Source organism: Zea mays, chromosome 3 (genome assembly GCF_902167145.1).
Source record: "Zea mays cultivar B73 chromosome 3, Zm-B73-REFERENCE-NAM-5.0, whole genome shotgun sequence".
Lineage (NCBI taxonomy): Eukaryota > Viridiplantae > Streptophyta > Magnoliopsida > Poales > Poaceae > Zea > Zea mays.
The window spans coordinates 44775333-44796515 of NC_050098.1; positions in this window are offsets into that span (position 1 = coordinate 44775333).

Consider the following 21183-nt stretch of genomic DNA (forward strand, 5'->3'; position numbering starts at 1 on the left):
AAACTCCGATAATGTAATCACTAACGATACTTATTAATTTGTGGTATTATGTTTTATTGTATTTCTCTGTGCCTCACCTTCGTGTGAGCTAGTGGTATTCGATCCTGGTAAGTGGCTTTATCGGACTAGATCCGATGGACTGACGGGTTATTCCTGTTTAAGTGTGTTGCTGCCCTTAAGGGTGCGACTTGGGCACTTAAGCTGGAATAGTTCGGGTGGTTCCGCCACAACGCGCGGGCCGGGGTTAGAGATTTAGGTTGGCTTAAGTTCGACGGTGTCCACGTGGCCCACGTATTTAATTTAAGAACGTGGGTACCCACGTTTCTAAAAGGTTAAGTTCGACGGTTTTGGCTAGGGCCCACGAACTTAATGTAAGAACGTGGGTACCCACGTTTTTAAAGAAACCCATGAACTTGACTATTTTAAGAATGTCGGTGCCCACGTTCTTAACAAAACCCACGGACTTTTATCAGTTTCTTGTAGTGACTTGTATAGCTGCTAGAATATGACTATGCTCTTAATAGTATGTCCTTTGTGTACATGATGATGCTGTGGCATGCTTAGGCTCCTTTTGCTCATATTGATGCAATATTGTTGAGCTAAGCCTGTTTTCATAATTGTGAACTTGACTATAAATACCCCCCAACCACCACACTTCAATGCATCCAAGTTTTCAGCCATCAAACCTCATACAAGAGCTCTAGACTTCATTCCAAGACACAAACAAAGAGATCAAATCCTCTCCCAAGTCCGGAATCACTCCAAACAAATTAGTGACTAGAGAGAGAGACTTTTGTGTTCTTTTGAGCTCTTGCGCTTGAATCACTTTTCTTCTTCCTCCTTTCTTGCTCTCAAGATCATTGTAATCAAAGCAAGAGACACCAAGTTGTGGTGGTCCTTGTAGTGGACTAAGTGTCCCGTTTGATTGAAGAGAAAAGCTCACTCGGTCTAAGTGACCGTTTGAGAGAGGGAAAGGGTTGAAAGAGACCAGGTATTTGTGACCACCTCAACGGGGAGTAGGTTTGCAAGAACCGAACCTCGGTAAAACAAATCACCGTGTCATCCGCTCTTATTCGCTTATGATTTGTTTTCGCCCTCTCTTTCGAACTCGCCTTTATTTCTAACGCTAACCCCGGCTTGTAGTTGTGCTTAAACTTCATAAAATTCAGATTTGCCTATTCACCCCCCTCTAGGCGACTTTCAATTGGTATTGGAGCCCGGTACTTCATTAGAGCCTAACCGCTCGAAGTGATGTCGGGAGCATCCGCCATGAGGGACATCGGGACTGGCGACAAGTCCGCAAGCTCGGGGAGAACACATTCAAGGGAGTCCGCCCACAAGCACAAGGAGGAATCCTCTTCCTCCATCAAGTCCCAACGGAAGGGTGACAAGAAGAAGAAGATGAAAAAAGTGGTCTACTACGAGACCGACTCTTCGTCACCCTCCACCTCCGACTCGGAATCGGGATCCACCACTTCTAAACGCCATGAGCGCAAGAAGTATAGTAAGATGCCCCTTCGCTACCCTCGTATTTCAAAACGCACTCCATTACTTCCAGTCCCATTAGGTAAACCACCTATGTTTAAAGGTGAAGATTATTCTATGTGGAGTGATAAAATGAGGCATCACCTAACCTCACTCCACAAAAGCATATGGTATATTGTTGAGTATGGAGCGCAGGTACCAAAAAAAGGGGACAAGGATTATGATTCAGAGGAGGTCGAACAAATCCAACACTTCAACTCCCAAGCCACAACTATACTCCTCGCCTCTCTAAATCGAGAGGAGTATAATAAGGTGCAAGGGTTGAAGAGTGCTAAAGAGATTTGGGACATGCTCAAGACCGTGCACGAAGGAGATGAGGTGACCAAGATCACCAAGCGGGAAACGATCGAGGGGGAGCTCGGTCGATTCATGCTTCACCAAGGGGAGGAGCCACAAGCGATGTACAACCGGCTCAAGACCTTGGTGAACCAAGTGCGCAACCTCGAGAGCACCAAATAGGATGACCATGAAATGGTCAAGGTTATTCTAAGACCACTTGTATTTCTTAATCCTACTCAAGTTCAATTAATTCGTGGTGATCCTAGATATAAACTTGTCGGGTACCGTAATTAGGGGTACCCCCAATGCTCCTTAACCTGGCTAGAAAACATCCTCAAAATAGACCGTAAAGACCGGTAAGCGCGGGTCAAAGTTGAAGCCTCAGGGACACAATCTCGTCTCACCCGAGCCCGGCCTCGGGCAAGAACAGTAGTCCCAGACGGATTCACGCCTCGCCCGAGGGCCTCCTCAGGCAGTGGGCGCACCCTCGGCTCGCCCGAAGCCAAGCTCGGGCAAACTTTGTCGTGCAGCGACCTCAGCCAAATCGCCTTACCAACCGACTGTATCGCATGCGCATTTAATGCAGGGATCGCCTCACACCTTATCCTGACACGCGCGCCTCAGTCGGTAAGGTCGAAGTGACCGCAATCACTTCGCCCCTTTACTGATCGTTCTGACAGGAAAATAGTGCTATTCACCCCGTTCCGACTACTGTGCCAACCACCAGGGTAAAACTAACGACAGTAAGTCACGACCTCCCCCGAGTTCAGCCTCGGGCGCAACAGGGAGCTCCGCCTCGCCCGACCCCAGGCCTCGGCCTCGGGAGAAGGTCTCCGCCTCGCCCGACCTCGGGCCTCGGCCTCGGCCTCGGGAGGAGTCACATCCTCGCCCGACCTCAGCCTCGGCCTCAGGAGAAGTCTCTGCCTTGCCCGACCCCGGCCTCGGACCGACTATGCCACTTGGGATACATCATTACCCTACCCCTAGCTAGCTGCCTCAGGCTACGAAGGAACAAGACCGGTGTCCCATCTAGATTACTCCGGTAATAGGTAATGATGGTTCCCTGCGTGCGTCCATGACGTCGGTTGTTCTCAACTCTCTACGAAAGCATAGAAACGTCAGCAGGACCCCGGGCCGCAACACCAGCTGCGCTTCTACAGGGCTCAAGTACTTCTCCGTCGGCCACGTTAGCACATAGCTACACCCCTATTGTACAGCTGGACCATCTCCTTGTATCTATAAAAGGGGATGTCCAGGGCCTTCCGGAGGCAGAGGCAGGCAGAGTGGGAGAAACGCAGAGGAGGCTAACTCAGATAGCTCACCTCAGGGCCGAACTCTCTCTCTCTCTCTCGCGACGCTTGTAACCCCTACTACGAGCACCCCGGTGCAAGATAATATAAGCCTCATCCTCCCTCTTGTATTCCATCTTGCATCAACCCATCTGGGCAGGGACACGCAGCGAAAAATTCACTAGTCGGTTGAGGGTCCTCGCGGGTCCGAAAGGCCGACATTTGGCGCGCCAGGTAGGGGCCTGCTGCGTGTAGACAAATACTTTCTCGTTGAGTTCCAGATGGACAATCTTCAGCAGCCTCTTCAGCCCAGGACGGTGCTTCACTTCGGGAGTCTCGAGTTCATGTCCCACGATGGCAGCTACGACATGGTACTCCCCCCTCGCAGCACGACAACAACGACGGTCGTCGGCTCGCCCGGCGGTGGCGAACTCGATGACGACATCTCCCCACGGCAAAAGAGGAACATCCGGGTTTGCCCCGCCACCCTCCTCGCTGGAGGAGGAGAAGACGGAGCAACCGTGGCCAGGCACGAGGCGGCACTTCATCGGCTGTCGGACCAGAGCGAGTCAACGAAGTCGGCACCCCTACGGTGGACATGTCGGGTGTTGTACTCACACCTGAGACAACGACGGGTGTCGCTTCCCCGCAACGTGCCAACCCCAAGCAGACTGATGACGCCGGCACCCTTGCGAGGGACTTGTCGGACATTAGTCTCGCACCTGAGATAACGACGCACTCTGTCCCCGATGCGACTTCACCATCGTCCATCAACCAGGAGGTACCATCAGTCTTCCACCCTGTTCCCTTTAGATTCAGCTTCGATCCACCAAGCGACCCCGCTTCGGTGAGCGCTTTCGCGAGGGCATATCCTGACCTTCCAGGGTACCATATGTGGTCAACCTGGGACCGACTGACGGCTGTCTCAACCTACGGACCCGCGGGTTCCGAGGAAGAAGACGACCCAGACTTTAGTTGGGATTTCTTCGGACTCAGTGATCCCAGTGCCATGCGAGACTTCATGTCCGCATGTGACTACTGCCTCTCCGGTTACTCTGACGATGGCCACAACCTTGACGACGAGGGTTACGACCCAAGTCGCGAGTGTTTCCACATCGATCAGGGGGATCACGATGAAGGCGACCACCTCAGCATGCCAGAGAACGACGACGCCCGTGCGCCTGCGTCTCGCGTTGAGATCCCGCGGGAGCTAGCTGTGGTCTGAGTCCCTCCGGTTGGTCAGGACACACAGCTCGAGCAACTCCGCGAGATGCAGGCCAAGCTCGACGAAGAAACGGGGTGACTTGTGCAGCTCCGACAAAACATCGAGCAGGAGTGGGCAGGCCGAGCACTCGCCGGAGGAGCGCGTCATCGGGCCTGGGTCGTCCAGCGTCGTATCATTGACGATGCCAGGGCAGGGCTGCCCCCGGCCTTCAGCGGGGCTAGCTAGAACCTGGCTGCAGCGGCAATGCTACTTTGAACAATGCCGGAGCCATCCACCACCGAGGGGTGACGTATCCAGGGCGAACTCAAGGATCTCCTGGAAGATGCCGCAGTCCGACGAGCCGAGAGCTCTTCCTCCCGAAGGCGAGGGTGCCCCTCGGAGCATCGCGCAACATCCTCCCGATGCATGTGGGAGGCCTCGGTCCACACCGAGCGCACACGGGACGGGACGCCTGCAGCCCCGGACCGCCTCGGCAGCGAACAACACCGTCGCGACCATCGAGCCCGCCTCGAGGAAAGGGTGCGCCGAGGCTACCACCCCAGGCGCGGGGGACGCTAAGACAGTGAGGAGGATCGGAGCCCCTCGCCCGAACCACCAGGTCCGCGAGTCTTCAGCCGGGCCATACGACGGGCGCCGTTCCCGGCCCGGTTCCGAGCCCCGACTACCATCACCAAGTACTCAGGGGAGACAAGGCTGGAGTTGTGGCTTGCGGATTACTGGCTGGCATGCCAGTTGGGAGGGACGGACGATGAAAACCTCATCATCCGCAACCTCCCCCTTTTCCTCTCCGACGCTGCCCGGGCCTGGCTGGAGCATCTGCCTCCTGCGCAGATCTCCAACTGGGATGACCTGGTCAAGGCTTTCGCTGGAAATTTCCAAGGTACGTATGTGCGCCCTGGGAACTCGTGGGATCTTCGGAGCTGCCGCCAGCAGCCAGGGGAATCCCTGCAGGAGTACATCCGGCGGTTTTCCAAGCAGTGCACCGAGTTGCCCAACATCACCGACTCGGACGTCATCGGGGCATTCCTCGCCGGCACCACTTGCCGGGACCTGGTGAGTAAACTAGGATGGAAGACTCCCACCAAGGCAAGCGAATTGATGGACATAGCCACCAAGTTCGCCTCTGGTCAGGAGGCGGTTGAAGCCATCTTCTGGAAGGACAAGCAGCCTCAGGGAAGACAGAAGGAAGACGTCCCCGAGGCGTCCGTTCAGCGTGGCACGAAGAAGAAGACCAGGAAGAAGGCGCAAGCAAAACACGACGCCGTTGACGCGGATCTCGTCGCTGCTGCCGAGGATAGTAATCCTCGGAAGCCTCCCGGAAGGGCCAACATGTTCGACAAGATGCTCAAGGAGTCGTGCCCCTATCACAGGGGTCCCGTTAAGCACACCCTTGAAGAGTGCGACATGCTCCGGCGTTACTTCAACAAGGCTGGGCCCCTGGCAGAAGGTGGTAGGGACCAAGGCAATAACAAGAAGGGGAGCGACAAGGAAGAGGAGTTCCCGGAGATCCACAACTGCTTCATGATCTACGGTGGGCAAGTGACGAACGCCTCAGCTCGGCACCGCAAGCAAGAACGTCGGGAAGTCTGCTCGGTGAAGGTAGCAACGCCAGTCTACCTAGACTGGTCCGATAAACCCATTACCTTCGACCAAGGCGACCACCCCGACTGCGTACCGAGCCCAGGAAGGTACCCGCTTGTCGTCGACCCCGTCATCGGCAACGCTAGGCTCACCAAGGTCCTCATGGACGGAGGTAGCAGCCTCAACATCATCTACGTCGAGACCCTAGGGCTCTTGGGGGTCGATCTGTCCACGATCCGGGCCGGTGCAGCACCTTTTCATGGGATTGTCCCCGACAAGCGTGTCCAGTCCCTTGGGGAACTCGATTTGCCCGTCTGCTTTGGAACTCCCTCCAATTTCCGAAAGGAAACCCTCACTTTCGAGGTGGTCGGGTTCCGGGGGACCTATCACGCGGTGTTGGGAAGACCGTGCTACGCCAAGTTCATGGCCGTCCCCAACTACACGTACCTCAAGCTCAAGATGCCAGGCCCCAAGGGAACCATCACCGTCAGATCCACATACCGCCACGCTTACGAGTGCGACGTGGAATGCGTGGAGTACACTGAGGCCATTGCAGAGTCCGAGGCCCTCATCGCCGACCTGGATTGCCTCTCCAAGGAGGCGCCCGATGCGAAGCGGCACACCGACAACTTCGAACCAGCCGAGGCGGTTAAGTCTGTCCCTCTCGACCCAGCAACGACGCCAGCAAGGAAGTCAGGATCGGCTCTGAGCTCGACCCCAAATAGGAAGCAGTGCTCGTCGACTTTCTCCGCGCAAACGCCGAGATTTTTGCGTGGAGTCCCTCAGACATGCCCGACATACCGAGGGATGTCGCCGAGCACTCGGTGGACATTCGAGCCGGTGCCCGACCCGTGAAGCAGCACCTGCGCCGGTTTGATGAAGAAAAGCGCAGAGCCATAGGCGAGGAGGTCCACAAGCTAATGGCTGCAGGGTTCATCAAAGAGGTATTCCATCCAGAATGGTTAGCTAACCCTGTGCTTGTAAAGAAAAAGGGTGGGAAATGGAGGATGTGCGTAGACTACACTGGGTTAAATAAAGCATGTCCAAAGGTTCCCTACCCTCTGCCTCACATCGATCAAATTGTGGACTCCACCGCTGGGTGCGAGACCCTGTCTTTCCTCGATGCCTATTCAGGCTATCACCAAATCAAGATGAAAGAATCCGACTAGCTCACGACTTCTTTTATCACACCTTTTTGCATGTATTGTTATACTACTATGCCATTTGGTTTGAGGAATGCAGGTGCAACATACCAAAGGTGCATGAACCACGTGTTCGGAGAGCACATCGGCAGAACGGTCGAGGCTTACGTCGATGACATCGTTGTCAAAACGAGGCAAGCCTCCGACCTCCTCTCTGACTTTGAGATAACATTCAGGTGTCTAAGAGCAAAGGGCGTAAAACTCAATCCCGAGAAGTGTGTCTTCAGAGTCCCCCAAGGCATGCTCCTAGGATTCATCGTCTCACGAGGCATCAAGGCCAACCCGGAGAAAATTGCGGCCATCACCAACATGGGACCCATCAAAGATTTAAAAGGAGTACAAAGGGTCATGGGATGCCTTGCGGCTCTGAGCCGCTTCATCTCGCGCCTTGGCGAGAAAGGATTGCCCTTGTACCGCCTCTTAAGGAAGGCCGAGCACTTCACTTGGACTCCCGAGGCCGAAGAAGCCCTCAGAAACTTAAAGGCACTCCTTACTAATGCGCCCATCTTGGTGCCCCCCGCTGCGGGAGAAGCCCTCTTGATTTACGTAGCCGCAACCACTCAGGTAGTCAGCGCCGCGGTTGTAGTCGAGAGACGAGAAGAAGGGCATGCACTGCTCATCCAGAGGCCGGTCTACTTCATCAGCGAGGTGCTATCCGAGACCAAGATCCGCTACCCACAAATCCAGAAGCTACCGTACGCAGTAATTCTAACACGGCAAAAGTTGCGACACTACTTCGAGTCTCATCCGGTGACTGTGGTGTCATCCTTCCCCCTAGGAGAGATCATCCAGTGTCGAGAGGCCTCGGGTAGGATAGAAAAATGGGCAGTGGAACTCATGGGCAAAACACTTTCATTCGCTCCTCGGAAGGCCATAAAATCTCAAGTCTTGGCAGACTTCCTGGCTGAATAGGTCGACACCCAATTGCCGACAGCTCCAATCCAGGCCGAACTTTGGACCATGTACTTCGATGGGTCGCTTATGAAATCCGGAGCAGGAGCTGGCTTGCTCTTCATTTCACCCCTCGGGAAACATGTGCGCTACGTGATATGCCTCCATTTTCCGGCGTCAAACAACATGGCCAAGTACGAGGCTTTGGTTAATGGGTTGCGCATCGCCGTCGAGCTAGGGGTTCGGGGCCTCGACGCTCGTAGCGACTCGCAACTCGTTATCGACCAAGTCATGAAGAACTCCCACTGCCACGATCAAAAAATGGAGGCCTACTGCGATGAAGTTTGGCGCTTGGAAGATAAGTTCTACGGGCTGGAACTCAACCATGTTGCTCGATGGTACAACGAGACTGCGGATGAGCTGGCTAAAATAGCCTCGGGGCGGACGACGGTTCCCCCGAACGTCTTCTCCAGGGACATATATCAACCATCCATCAAACTCGACGATGCGCCCAAACTCGAGGAGACCTCGACCCAGCCCGAGGTACCCTTGGCCGTCGAGGGTGAGGCCCTGCGCATCGAGGGAGAATAGAATGGGGTTACGCCAAACCTGAACTGGCAGACCCCGTACCTGGAATATCTCCTCCGAGGAGAGCTGCCCCTCGACAAGGCCGAAGCTCGGCGACTGGCTCGGCGCGCCAAGTCATTTGTTTTACTGGGTCCTGCCCACGAGGAAAGAAGAGCGGCAAGGTTCAGATTTGACTGTTTGATGAAAAAGAGTTATACCACTGCAGCCCCTCAAGCATTCTCCAACGATGCATATCCGTCGCCCAAGGACAAGAGCTGTTACAAGAAATACACTCGGGGGCTTGCGGTCACCATGCAGCACCTCAGGCCCTCGTGGGAAACGCTTTTCGACAAGGTTTCTACTGGCCGACCGTGGTGGCCGACGCCACTAGGATTGTGCGCTCCTGCCGAGGGTGTCAGTTCTACGCGAGACAGACGCACCTGCCCGCTCAGGCCCTGCAGACAATACCCATCACTTGGTCGTTTGCCGTATGGGGTCTGGACATTGTTGGTCCCTTGCAGAAGGCACATGGGGGCTTCACGCACCTGCTGGTCACCATCGACAAATTCTCCAAGTGGATCGAAGTCTGACCCTTAACCAGCATCGGGTCCGAGCAGGCGGTGGCGTTCTTCACAAATATCATCCATCGCTTTGGGGTCCCAAACTCCATCATCACTGACAATGGCACCCAATTCACTGGGAAAAAGTTCTTGGACTTTTGCGAAGGCAACCACATCCGTGTGGACTGGGCCGCCGTGGCTCACCCAATGATAAATGGGCAGGTGGAGCGCGTGAAAGGGAAATAGGCTTATCACCTTTTCCTAGATTGATTTTGGTGGTTGAATTGCCTAACACAAATAATTGGACTAACTAGTTTGCTCTAGTCTATAAGTTTTACAGGTGCCAAAGGTTCACAACAAGCCAATAAAAAGACCAAAGATGGGTTCAAATAAAGAGAGCTAAAGACATCCCAAAGGCACCCTGGTCTGGCGCACCGGACTGTCCTGTGTGCCACCGGACAGTGTCCGGTGCACCAGGGAACTTGACGCTGAACTCGCTACCTTCGGGAAAATGGGAGGCCTATGAATCATCTAGGCCCCTTTGGTGATGTTTTAGTAATTAATGACAACTGCTTGTGGACTAACGATTCTTGGAGAAATAAGAATGCAGGGTTGGACCACATAGAACAGCAAATGTTGGAGAATCATAAGCATTGGTTGTGGATCAGATGAAGGCAAAGGTATAATATAGGTTTTGTTTTTGCCGGTCTTGAGGAGTTTAGAGAAGATACCTGACCGGATTAGTAGGCTAGATAGCCGTACTATTAAGAGGGGTCAATGTCTTTGATCTGTGTAAAGCTTAGTGCCTCATAGAGCATCAAGTAGTTGCATTTGCATGAGGACTAACAGCGCTTCAAATTTCGTGAGTTAAAAGTTCTTTCAAAAGCAAGTTTGAAAAGTGCAAAGTCTTGGATGCGCGGACCGTCCGGGCCTTGAGGGCGGACCGTTTGCGATCCACTAGAGGGGTCCGAAGTCTAACCACTTAGGCAGCCACTTTGTTCTATTGCACTGCGGACCGTCTAGGCCTTTGGGCTGGACCGTCCGCAGTCATGACCAGAGAAGGCTGGTTTCGGGCCAGTCCCTGAATTATAGCGCGGACCGTCCGGCTGTGATGGGCGGACCGTTCGCAAGTGTCAAACATGCTTTGGACAGGGACTGTGTGATTTTGGAGATTTGTACTACGGACTGTCCGGGGGACTAGTCCGGACAGTACTATCTCAGGTCTCGGACCGTCCGGATTTATAGGCGGACGGTCCACGCGTGTTAACTATTCTTGGTCCGAGGCTTGGGTGCCTCATGCTGCTAGGTCGCGGATGGTCCGGCCTTGGAGGGCGGACTGTGCGGACCCACCTTTTCTGACAGCTCTGACAGTTTTCAAATGGGAATTATAGCCGTTATATGTACGGCGGACCGTCCGGCCCTAGGGCGCGGACCGTCCGCGTGTGTGCAGAACATGTGCTTTTTGCACATAACGGTTGGATTTTGATGGAGGGGTATAAATAGAAGGGTAGCTCGTGTGAGAGAGCTCTCTTGGCCATTCCTTGCACTCATTGAGCTCATTTGTGATCCTCCAACTCACTCTCTCACACTCTTTGCTTGAGATTGCATTCTAGTGAGAGATTGAGGGTTCCTAGTGCGTTTGCATCATTTGGTGATTCTTGAGGCACTACGTGGTACACCGAGCAAGCGTTATTGGCTTGTTACTCTTGGAGGTTGCCGCCTCCTAGATGGCTCGGATGATTGTCTCCGTCGAGCTCTCCAAGAAGATTGTGGAGAAGCCGCGTTGTTGATTGTGAGGGGTTCGCGCCTACCTCGCCGGAGCGGCAAAGGTGACATTAGTGGAATCGAGGTATTGAGTGATTTCTTGTCCACTTGGCTCAAAGATCAAGCCGTGACTTGATAGAGGAGCAAGTGAGAGCTTGAAGTCCACCTCAACGTGGATTAGGGGTGATCGGCAAATCACCGATACCACGAGATAAATTTCGGTGTCTCTACCTTCTTGCATTACTTATTGCCTTGCAAGTAATTAGTGTTTTGCATATTGTTCCTCAAGTATTCAATCACCGTAGTTGTTTCTCATACATTGTTTACTTATTGTCACTAGAGAATTTATTCCTCTTGTTATATTGATTAAATTTACCTAGTGTTTTTGATTTTAGTCAAAACCTCCTATTCACCCCCCCTCTAGCCGGTGTCCTAGATCCTACAAGTGGTATCGGAGCCGAGGACTCCATTGTTTGTGGATCTAATCATCCCGGAGTGGGACAAAATGGCTAGTAACAACAATGTGCACATTGGGAAGCCACCGCATTTTGATGGGAATAATTATGACTATTGGAAAATAAGAATGTCAATGCATCTTAGAGCAATGGGTGGAAAAATTTGGCCAATTGTCAGGGATGGATTTGTTGTGTTGAAAGAAGATGAACCATCCGTTAGTGATAATGAGAATATCCTCACAAATGATCAAGCCATGAATGTCTTTTATGATGCCCTTGATATAAATGAGTTCAATCGTATCAAGAATCTCACAACCGCTCATGAGATTTGGATTAAGCTAATGGAAATTCATGAAGGAACTACAATTGTGAAGAGTGCCAAACTATATGTGTGCAAAGGGAAGTTTGAGCAATTTATTATGAAAGAAGATGAGAGTGTATCCGATATGTTCAATCGGTTAAATGAGATAGTAAACGAACTCAAGGGACTTGGTTTTAATGTACCGGATGTGGATTTCACTCACAAGTTCCTTAGATCACTTCCGGAGAAATATGAGACCATTGTGACAATGTTAGTAAGGAGTGATCTATCTACAACTTCTCCAACCGAAGTATTGAGAGAAATTCTCACTCAAGATATATTTAAGAAGTCACAAGCCGATGCTTTAAGTTTGGCAAAGAAGGTGAAAAATGAATCAATTGCTCTCAAAGCTAAGGCCTCAAAGGCAATTGAAAAGGAAGATAGTAATGATGAAGAAAATGAAAGTGAGAGTGATGGTGACATGGCTCTATTTGTAAGGAAATTCAATAAATTCATGAAGATGAAGAGAGGTCAACCTAGAAGAGGTCAAACATCTAGAAGAAATGCTTTCAATGATAGAAAGTGTTTTGAGTGTGGGGAACCTGGTCACATTGCCATGAATTGCCCAAGCAAGAAGAAGAAGGGCAAAGATGAAAGTGACAAGAAGAAAAAGAAATACTATAACAAGAAGAAAGATGGCAAAGCCTACTTAGTTGAATGGGACTCGGATGATAGCTCGGATGATGATGATGATGACACCTCATCCAAGCTTAATGCCGGAATTGCCATCAAGGAAGCTCCCTCACTCTTCTCATCTCCCCATTGTCTCATGGCAAAGGGAGATGCTAAGGTAAAAATCATCACCGATTTAAATGATATAAAATATGATGATGATATCGATGATGTTGATGATGATGGCTATTCATATGATGATCTTGTTAGAATGCTAGGTGAGGCCGATGACTACATGCACAAAGAAAAAGAAAAATTTAAGACCTTGAAGGAATTGTATAAAAACCTCCAAGTGTCTTTTGAGGAGCTCAAGACCTCTCACAATGACCTAAAAGAAAATTGTGAGAAGCTTGCGGATGCTCAAAAATCATCTATTGTGCATGAAGTTGAGGTGGTCACTAAGGATGTTGGAGTCACTTGTGACTTACTTGATAGTCTTACAAGTGAACCACTACCTACTAACTCTATTTGTGATAAATGCAAAATTTCTCTCAATGATAACATTGCTCTTGATGAATCAAAACTTATTGTTGAGAATGAAGTGTTAGTAGATAGAGTAAACACTCTAACTCATGACCTAGAAAAGGCATATGGTGGTAAGGCTAAATTGGATTTCATATTGGGAAGTCAACGGTGCTCTCTTAACCGTGAAGGTCTTGGATATGTTCCCAAGAAAGGAAAGAATGCTTTTGTAAAGCAAAAGACATTGTTTGTGAAAGAATGTGACAAAGTGTGTCACAAGTGTCACAAAAAGGGACATGTTAAGAAAAATTGTTCCAAGATCAAAAATGTATCCTCCACTTGTTTTGAGCATTGTTATGTTCTTTCTCATAATGCAAAAGGTGTTCATGCTAAATTTGTTGGTACTTCAATTGTTGGAAACAAAAAGAAAGCTATTTGGGTGCCAAAGACCTTGGTCACTAACATCCAAGGACCCAAGCAAGTTTGGGTACCTAAAAGAGATTGATTTCCTTTTGTAGGTAAACTACAAGGCGGGAGGGAATCATTGGGTGTTAGATAGTGGATGCACTCAACACATGACCGGAGATATGAAAATGTTTACCCAAATGAGTGAGGAAGATTGCTCAAATTATGATAGTATCACATTTGGAGATAATCGCAAAGTAAAGGTTAAAGGTTTGGGTAAAATTGCTATTTCAAATGATCATTCTATATCAAATGTGCTCTTGGTTGAGTCTTTGAATTTTAATTTACTTTCCATAGCTCAATTATGTGATTTAGGATTTTGTTGCAATTTCACGGTTGAAGATGTTATTATCTCTAGTGTTGATGGTAGCAATCTTAAGTTTAAAGGTTTTAGACATGAAAATCTTTATCTTGTTGATTTCTCATCTAATGAGGCAAAGCTCACAACTTGCCTATTCTCAAAAGCTTCACTAGGTTGGTTATGGCATAGAAGACTTGGTCATGTTGGAATGAAGCAACTCAATCGGTTAACCAAGCATGACTTAGTTCGTGGCTTAAAAGATGTGAAGTTTGAGAAGAACAAATTGTGTAGCTCTTGTCAAGCCGGGAAGCAAGTGGCAAACACTCATCCAAATAAAAGTCAAATGTCCACTCATCGACCTTTGGAATTACTTCACATGGATTTATTTGGGCCCACATCTTTTGTAAGTATTGGTGGTAATTCTTATTGTCTTGTGATTGTGGATGACTATTCAAGATTTACTTGGGTTTATTTTCTTCGAGACAAATCTAATGTGTTTGAAACATTCAAGTCATTTGCTATATTGGCTCAAAATCAATTTGATTTCGACATCAAAAAGGTTAGAAGTGATAATGGGTCGGAATTCAAAAATGCGAGAATTGATGAATATTGTGATGACAAGGGTATTAAACATGAATTCTCTTCCAAATATACCCCGGAACAAAACGGTATTGTTGAAAGAAAGAATAGAACTCTCATTGATATGGCTAGGTCTATGTTAGCGGAATATAGTATATCGGATTCTTATTGGGCCGAGGCAATAAATACCGCTTGTCATTCATCAAATAGACTATATTGTCACAAGCTTTTGAAGAAAACTCCATATGAATTGCTCATTGGTATAAAGCCAAATATCTCATATTTTAGGGTATTCGGTTGCAAATGTTATATTTTGAGAAAGGGAAGCCGACTTTCTAAATTTGAGAAGAAATGTGATGAGGGTTTTCTTCTTGGATATTCATCAAATAGTAAAGCTTATAGAGTCTTCAACAAAACTCATGGTATTATTGAAGAAGCATATGATGTTGAATTCGATGAAACAAATGGGTCTCAAGATGAGAGTGATAATCTCGATGATGTTGGGGGAACTCAATTGATAAATGCAATGAAAACAATGGCCATTGGTGAAATAAAACCAAAGGAAGATGATGATGAAAATAGTGTGGTTGTCATTCCTTCATCCTCAACTCTAAATGAGGAAGATCACCAAAGCCAACAACATAATGAAACCATGGATACTCATGATCAAGGTACTTCAAGACTTTCGGTTCCTCCTAATGCTTCAACTAGCAATTATCAAACGGTATCAAGAATTCATCATTCCATTATGAAGGATCACCCGGTTGATCAAATTGTGGGTGATATTAGTAAGGGTGTTCAAACTCGCTCTCGCATAGCTTCGTTTTGTGAACATTTCTCTTTTGTATCTTGTATGGAACCTAACCGTGTAGATGAAGCTCTACTTGATGTTGATTGGGTGAATGCAATGCATGAAGAATTAAATAACTTTGCTCGAAATGAAGTTTGGGAGCTTGTTGAGAGACCAAAGAACCACAATGTTACTGGTACAAAATGGGTGTTTCGCAACAAGCACAATGAAGATGGTGTGGTAGTAAGAAATAAGGCAAGATTAGTTGCACAAGGATATACTCAAATTGAGGGATTGGATTTTGGGGAGACATTTGCTCCCGTGGGAAGATTAGAAGCAATCCGGATTCTTCTTGCTTATGCTTGTGCACATAATATCAAGCTCTACCAAATGGATGTAAAGAGTGCTTTTCTAAATGGTAAGATTAGTGAACTAGTGTATGTTGAACAACCTCCCGGTTTTGAGGACCCCAAAAGACCTAACCATGTGTTCAAGCTTTCTAAAGCTCTTTATGGGCTTAAGCAAGCTCCACGAGCGTGGTATGAAAGGCTTAGGGATTTCTTGCTTTCCAAAGACTTCAAAATTGGGAAGGTTGACACTACTCTATTCACTAAAAGAATTGGCAAAGACTTATTTGTTTGTCAAATCTATGTTGATGATATTATTTTTGGATCTACTAATGAATTATTTTGTGAGGAATTCGGAAAAATGATGTCAAAAGAATTTGAAATGTCTATGATAGGAGAATTGAGCTTCTTTCTTGGCCTTCAAATCAAACAATTGAAAGATGGAATTTTTATAAGTCAATCAAAATATTTGAAGGACATGCTCAAGAAGTTTGGTTTAGAAAATGCAAAGCCTATCAAGACTCCAATGGCAACAAATGGTCATCTAGACTTAGATGAAGGAGGTACTATGGTTGATCAAAAACTTTATCGTTCAATAATTGGTAGTTTGCTTTATATTACCGCATCTAGGCCCGATGTTATGTTTAGTGTATGCATGTGTGCTCGATTTCAAGCTTCACCTAGAGAGATTCACTTGAAGGCCGCTAAAAGAATTCTAAGATATTTGAAGTATACTCCCAATATTGGTCTATGGTATCCCAAAGGTGCTCAATTTGAATTAATTGGATATTCGGATTCGGACTATGCGGGGTGCAAAGTTGATAGAAAAAGCACCTCCGGTTGTTGTCAATTTCTTGGTAGATCTCTTGTTTCATGGTCTTCTAAAAAACAAAATTCGGTTGCTCTCTCTACCGCCGAAGCGGAATATATATCGGCCGGAAATTGTTGTGCTCAACTATTATGGATGAAACAAACCTTATTGGATTATGGAATTATTTTCAAGAATGTGCCTCTCATGTGTGATAATGAGAGTGCGGTAAAATTGGCTACCAATCTGGTCCAACACTCAAGAACTAAGCATATTGATATACAACATCACTTTTTAAGAGATCATGTTGGAAAGGGAGATATCTCTATTTATTCCATTGGCACGGACGATCAATTAGCAGACATTTTTACAAAGCCTTTGGATGAAACAAGATTTTGTTCTCTAAGAAGTGAAATGAATGTGATCGATCTCTCAAATGTGGCTTGAAGTTGATCATGCATGTGTCGTGTTGCATCTGGGTTCTACATATGCTCTTTATGCTTTTTATTTGGTATTATTGATGCATTTTTCATTCTAAATTGCTCTAGATAGTTTAATGCAAAAATTTGCATAACTCAATTACATAATATGAATATGCATGCATACTAACTCTTGGATTGGTCGAAATGTCCATATATGAGCACCAATTCGGATTTGAAATTCAAAATTAGAAAGTGGACAGGCATTGGAAAACTGAGTATCAGGCCGCGGACCGTCCGCCCATGGACCGCGGACCATCCGCGGAATCCGGAATTGGACAGTCCGACAGCTTGTGGCAACGTTCGATCAACATGTCTTCATCACGGTATTTCATAAATCTTGTGGATTTCATCAAATTTCTTCAAGTTTTGAGATTATTTGGGTTTCCTCTCTGATCTGAAATTAAGCAGTAGTTTTACAAATCTGATTGGTGGGATTGTTGGTATTACTCACTATGAATGCTGTGCAAAATTTTGAACTCGGTTGGATGGGTATTCTCTGCAAAATCATCAATTCAACATTTGTGGCGGCTAGGGTTCTTTGGAGTCGCCCCTGGTCAGTCGCGGACCGTCCGCATGGTGGGTGCAGACAGTCCGGCCCCCTGGCGCGGACAGTCCGGACCCTGGCAGAACAGTGCAGTTCTATTGATTTTATTGTGGTGCTTGGTATCAACCTCTCATCTATGGATGTCTGTCACATTATTGCAGTGGTTTTGGTGGTCTCCGCAAGAAACTTGCAGGTCGCTTTAAATCAAAGCGCCCTCGTGGAGATGATGCTGACTATACACCAACCACTGATTCAGAGGCCCAATCCTCAGCTGGGGGCACTGAATCTATGGATGCTGAAGACTTTCCTCATGTTCATCCCGATTATCCCATTGACATCTCAGGATGGACATATCCAAAGCGGAGGTTTTCTATGGTTGAGTACTGCTCAAGGCGGACTATGAACCAATACACTCTGCCATCTGACACCAATATTCAATTTTTCCACACTCAGCTGCAGTTTGATGTTTTTTGGGGCACCTTGGTGGATACAAATTTTCATAAACATCAAGTGATTGATTGGTCCTTCATGCTAGGTCCATCAGTCATGGAGGGTCTGATCCCTAAGTTTGAGACATGTGGCCTGTATCAGTTTATGGGGCAACGGACAAACTTCAGTGAAATGGCTGTCAAGCAATTCCTGGCCACCTCAGAGATTGATATAGAAGAAGAATCCATCACCTGGATGACTGGCTTCAAGCGCTATTCTGCCTCCTTTGTTGACTTTGCCACTGCCAACAGTCTGGATTATGGCACCATTTCAGCTGGACTGGATCTCTACACTGAGGATAATTTTGAGGACATTATGCAATTCTATGAGCCAGCACGGCTAGGAATACCCAGGAGGATTGGAGAGACAGCAGGACTCCGACATCATCCTGCTGTGATCAACAAAATTGCCAGAGTCACTATTCTTCCCAAGAGTGGGGATAAGAGCAAAATACGGGACAAATTCTGGAATATTATCCATCACATCATGAACGGTGAAGTAATGAATGTTGTTCTATTCATGATGAGACAACTTAATGATTTGAAGATGGACAAGAACCAAAATTTAGCGTATGCTCCTTATATTATGGCTCTCATCAAAGCCAAGACCAGATTTGAGGGGGCCTGCGAGATTGTTCACACACCATTCAGACCCTTTAAGAATGAGATAGGGTTTCTCACCAGGCCACTCACTCCCTTCCCAGATGATGAGGAAGACCCTGGCTATAATGCAGGAGCAGCTCCTGATGTTGAGGCCGAGCAGATGCCTCCTCCACCTCCTCCTCAGCCTCATCAGTATTGGCAGCCTGGTCCAGGCTACTTTGATCCTTATTTTCACAATATGCAGCAGGGGCTTGAGACTCATATTGATACTCGCTTTGAGGGCATGATGACACATGTGGATCACCGCCTAGATGACATGTAGTCTCGCTTTGACAGTAACTGGGATGCGCTCAACTCTGAGTTTTCTGAGTTTCGTGATCATATTCACACTAATGTCACTGATCCTATCATGACCAGGCTGAATAATATGCAATAGAGTTTTCAAGATAACATGGGCGCTCTCTCCAGCCAATTTGACAATCTTTCTACAAATGACAGCATGCATGATATCAGTCAGAGGCAGCAGCAACTCCAGCAGGATTTTGGCCAGTTCTCCTCTCTATTTGACACATTCAGCACTCACTACTACAACATGCATCCTCCGCCTAGTGATCAGTGAGGCCTCTCCTTTGTGGCAATTGATGCCAAAGGGGGAGAGAAGTGATGAGAAGAGAAGTTGTCAGGTGTCTCCTTCAGGGGGAGTTGGTGGTCTATGTGGACATTAAGACCATGCATATGCATATTTACCTTTTTATGTCGCATGCATTAGTTTATGTCTTACGCATTTGGAACTGGCTTGAACTGTTAACTCTATGTCGTATGTCTGTGGACAATTATCTGTAATATTCTGTGGGTTGAACTATGTTTTAGTTCAAATTACTCTTTGTGTGGTTGATCGAGGATATTGCTGTGCCTACTCTACGGATTATCTCTTGTATGCCTCGATAACCATGATTGTAGGAAACTCTCCATCAAACTCCGATATATTATGTGTGTTATATCTTCAGCTTCAAATAATCCTGCACACACTTAGGGGGAGCCTTTCTTACATACTGAGTTTTTATTGGGATTTATCTATCTCTCGGACAGAACTTCAAATCAAGATAAGTCCTATGAAACTCATCTCCAAAATCTATCTTATACCTTAGGTATGAGAGAGATTTGGAAAAACTAAACTTCTCTTTAATATATTATGTAGTGTTGTCATCAATTACCAAAAAGGGGGAGATTGTGAATCATCTAGGCCCCTTTGGTGATGTTTTGGTAATTAATGACAACTGCTTGTGGACTAACGATTCTTGGAGAAATAAGAATGCAGGGTTGGACCACATAGAACAACAAATATTGGAGAATCATAAGCATTGGTTGTGGATCAGATGAAGGCAAAGGTATAATATAGGTTTTGTTTTTGCCGGTCTTGAGGAGTTTAGAGAAGATACCTGACCGGATTAGTAGGCTAGATAGCCGTACTATTAAGAGGGGTCAATGTCTTTGATCTGTGTAAAGCTTAGTGCCTCATAGAGCATCAAGTAGTTGCATTTGCATGAGGACTAACAACGCTTCAAATTTCGTGAGTTAAAAGTTCTTTCAAAAGCAAGTTTGAAAAGTGCAAAGTCTTGGATGCGCGAACCGTCCGGGCCTTGAGGGCGGACCATTCGCGATCCACCAGAGGGGTCCGAAGTCTAACCACTTAGGCAGCCACTTTGTTCTATTGCACTGCGGACCGTCCGCAGTCATGACCAGAGAAGGCTGGTTTCGGGCCAGTCCCTGAATTATAGCGCGGACCGTCCGGCTGTGATGGGCAGACCGTCCGCAAGTGTCAAACATGCTTTGGACAGGGACTGTGTGATTTTGTAGATTTGTACTACGGACTGTCCGGGGGACTAGTCCGGACAGTACTATCTCAGGTCTCGGACCGTCCAGATTTATAGGCGGACGGTCCGCGCGTGTTAACTATTCTTGGTCCGAGGCTCGGGTGCCTCATGCTGCCAGGTCGCGGACGGTCCGGCCTTGGAGGGCGGACTATCCGGACCCACCTTTTCTGACAGCTCTGACAGTTTTCAAACGAGAATTATAGCCGTTATATGTACGGCGGACCGTCCGGCCGTAGGGCGCGGACCGTCCACGTGTGCGCAGAACATGTGCGTTTTGCACATAACGGTTGGATTTTGATGGAGGGGTATAAATAGAAGGGTAGCTCGTGTGAGAGAGCTCTCTTGGCCATTCCTTGCACACATTGAGCTCATTTGTGATCCTCCAACTCACTCTCTCACACTCTTTGCTTGAGATTGCATTCTAGTGAGAGATTGAGGGTTCCTAGTGCGTTTGCATCATTTGGTGATTCTTGAGGCACTAGGTGGTACACCGAGCAAGCGTCATTGGCTTGTTACTCTTGGAGGTTGTCGCCTCCTAGACGGCTCGGGTGATTGTCTCCGTCGAGCTCTCCAAGAAGATTGTGGAGAAGTCGCGGTGTTGATTGTGAGGGGTTCGCGCCTACCTCGCCAGAGCGGCAAAGGTGACATTAGTGGAATCGTGGTATTGAGTGATTTCTTGTCCACTTGGCTCAAAGATCAAGCCGTGACTTGATAGAGGAGCAAGTGAGAGCTTGAAGTCCACCTCAACGTGGATTAGGGGTGATCGGCAAATCACCGATACCACGAGATAAATTTCGGTGTCTCTACCTTCTTGCATTACTTATTGCCTTGCAAGTAATTAGTGTTTTGGATATTGTTCCTCAAGTATTCAATCACCGTAGTTGTTTCTCATACATTGTTTACTTATTGTCACTAGAGAATTTATTCCTCTTGTTATATTGATTAAATTTACCTAGTGTTTTTTATTTTAGTCAAAACCGCCTATTCACCCCCCTCTAGCCGGTGTCCTAGATCCTACAAGGCCGCTCTGCTATAATTCACCGGACTGT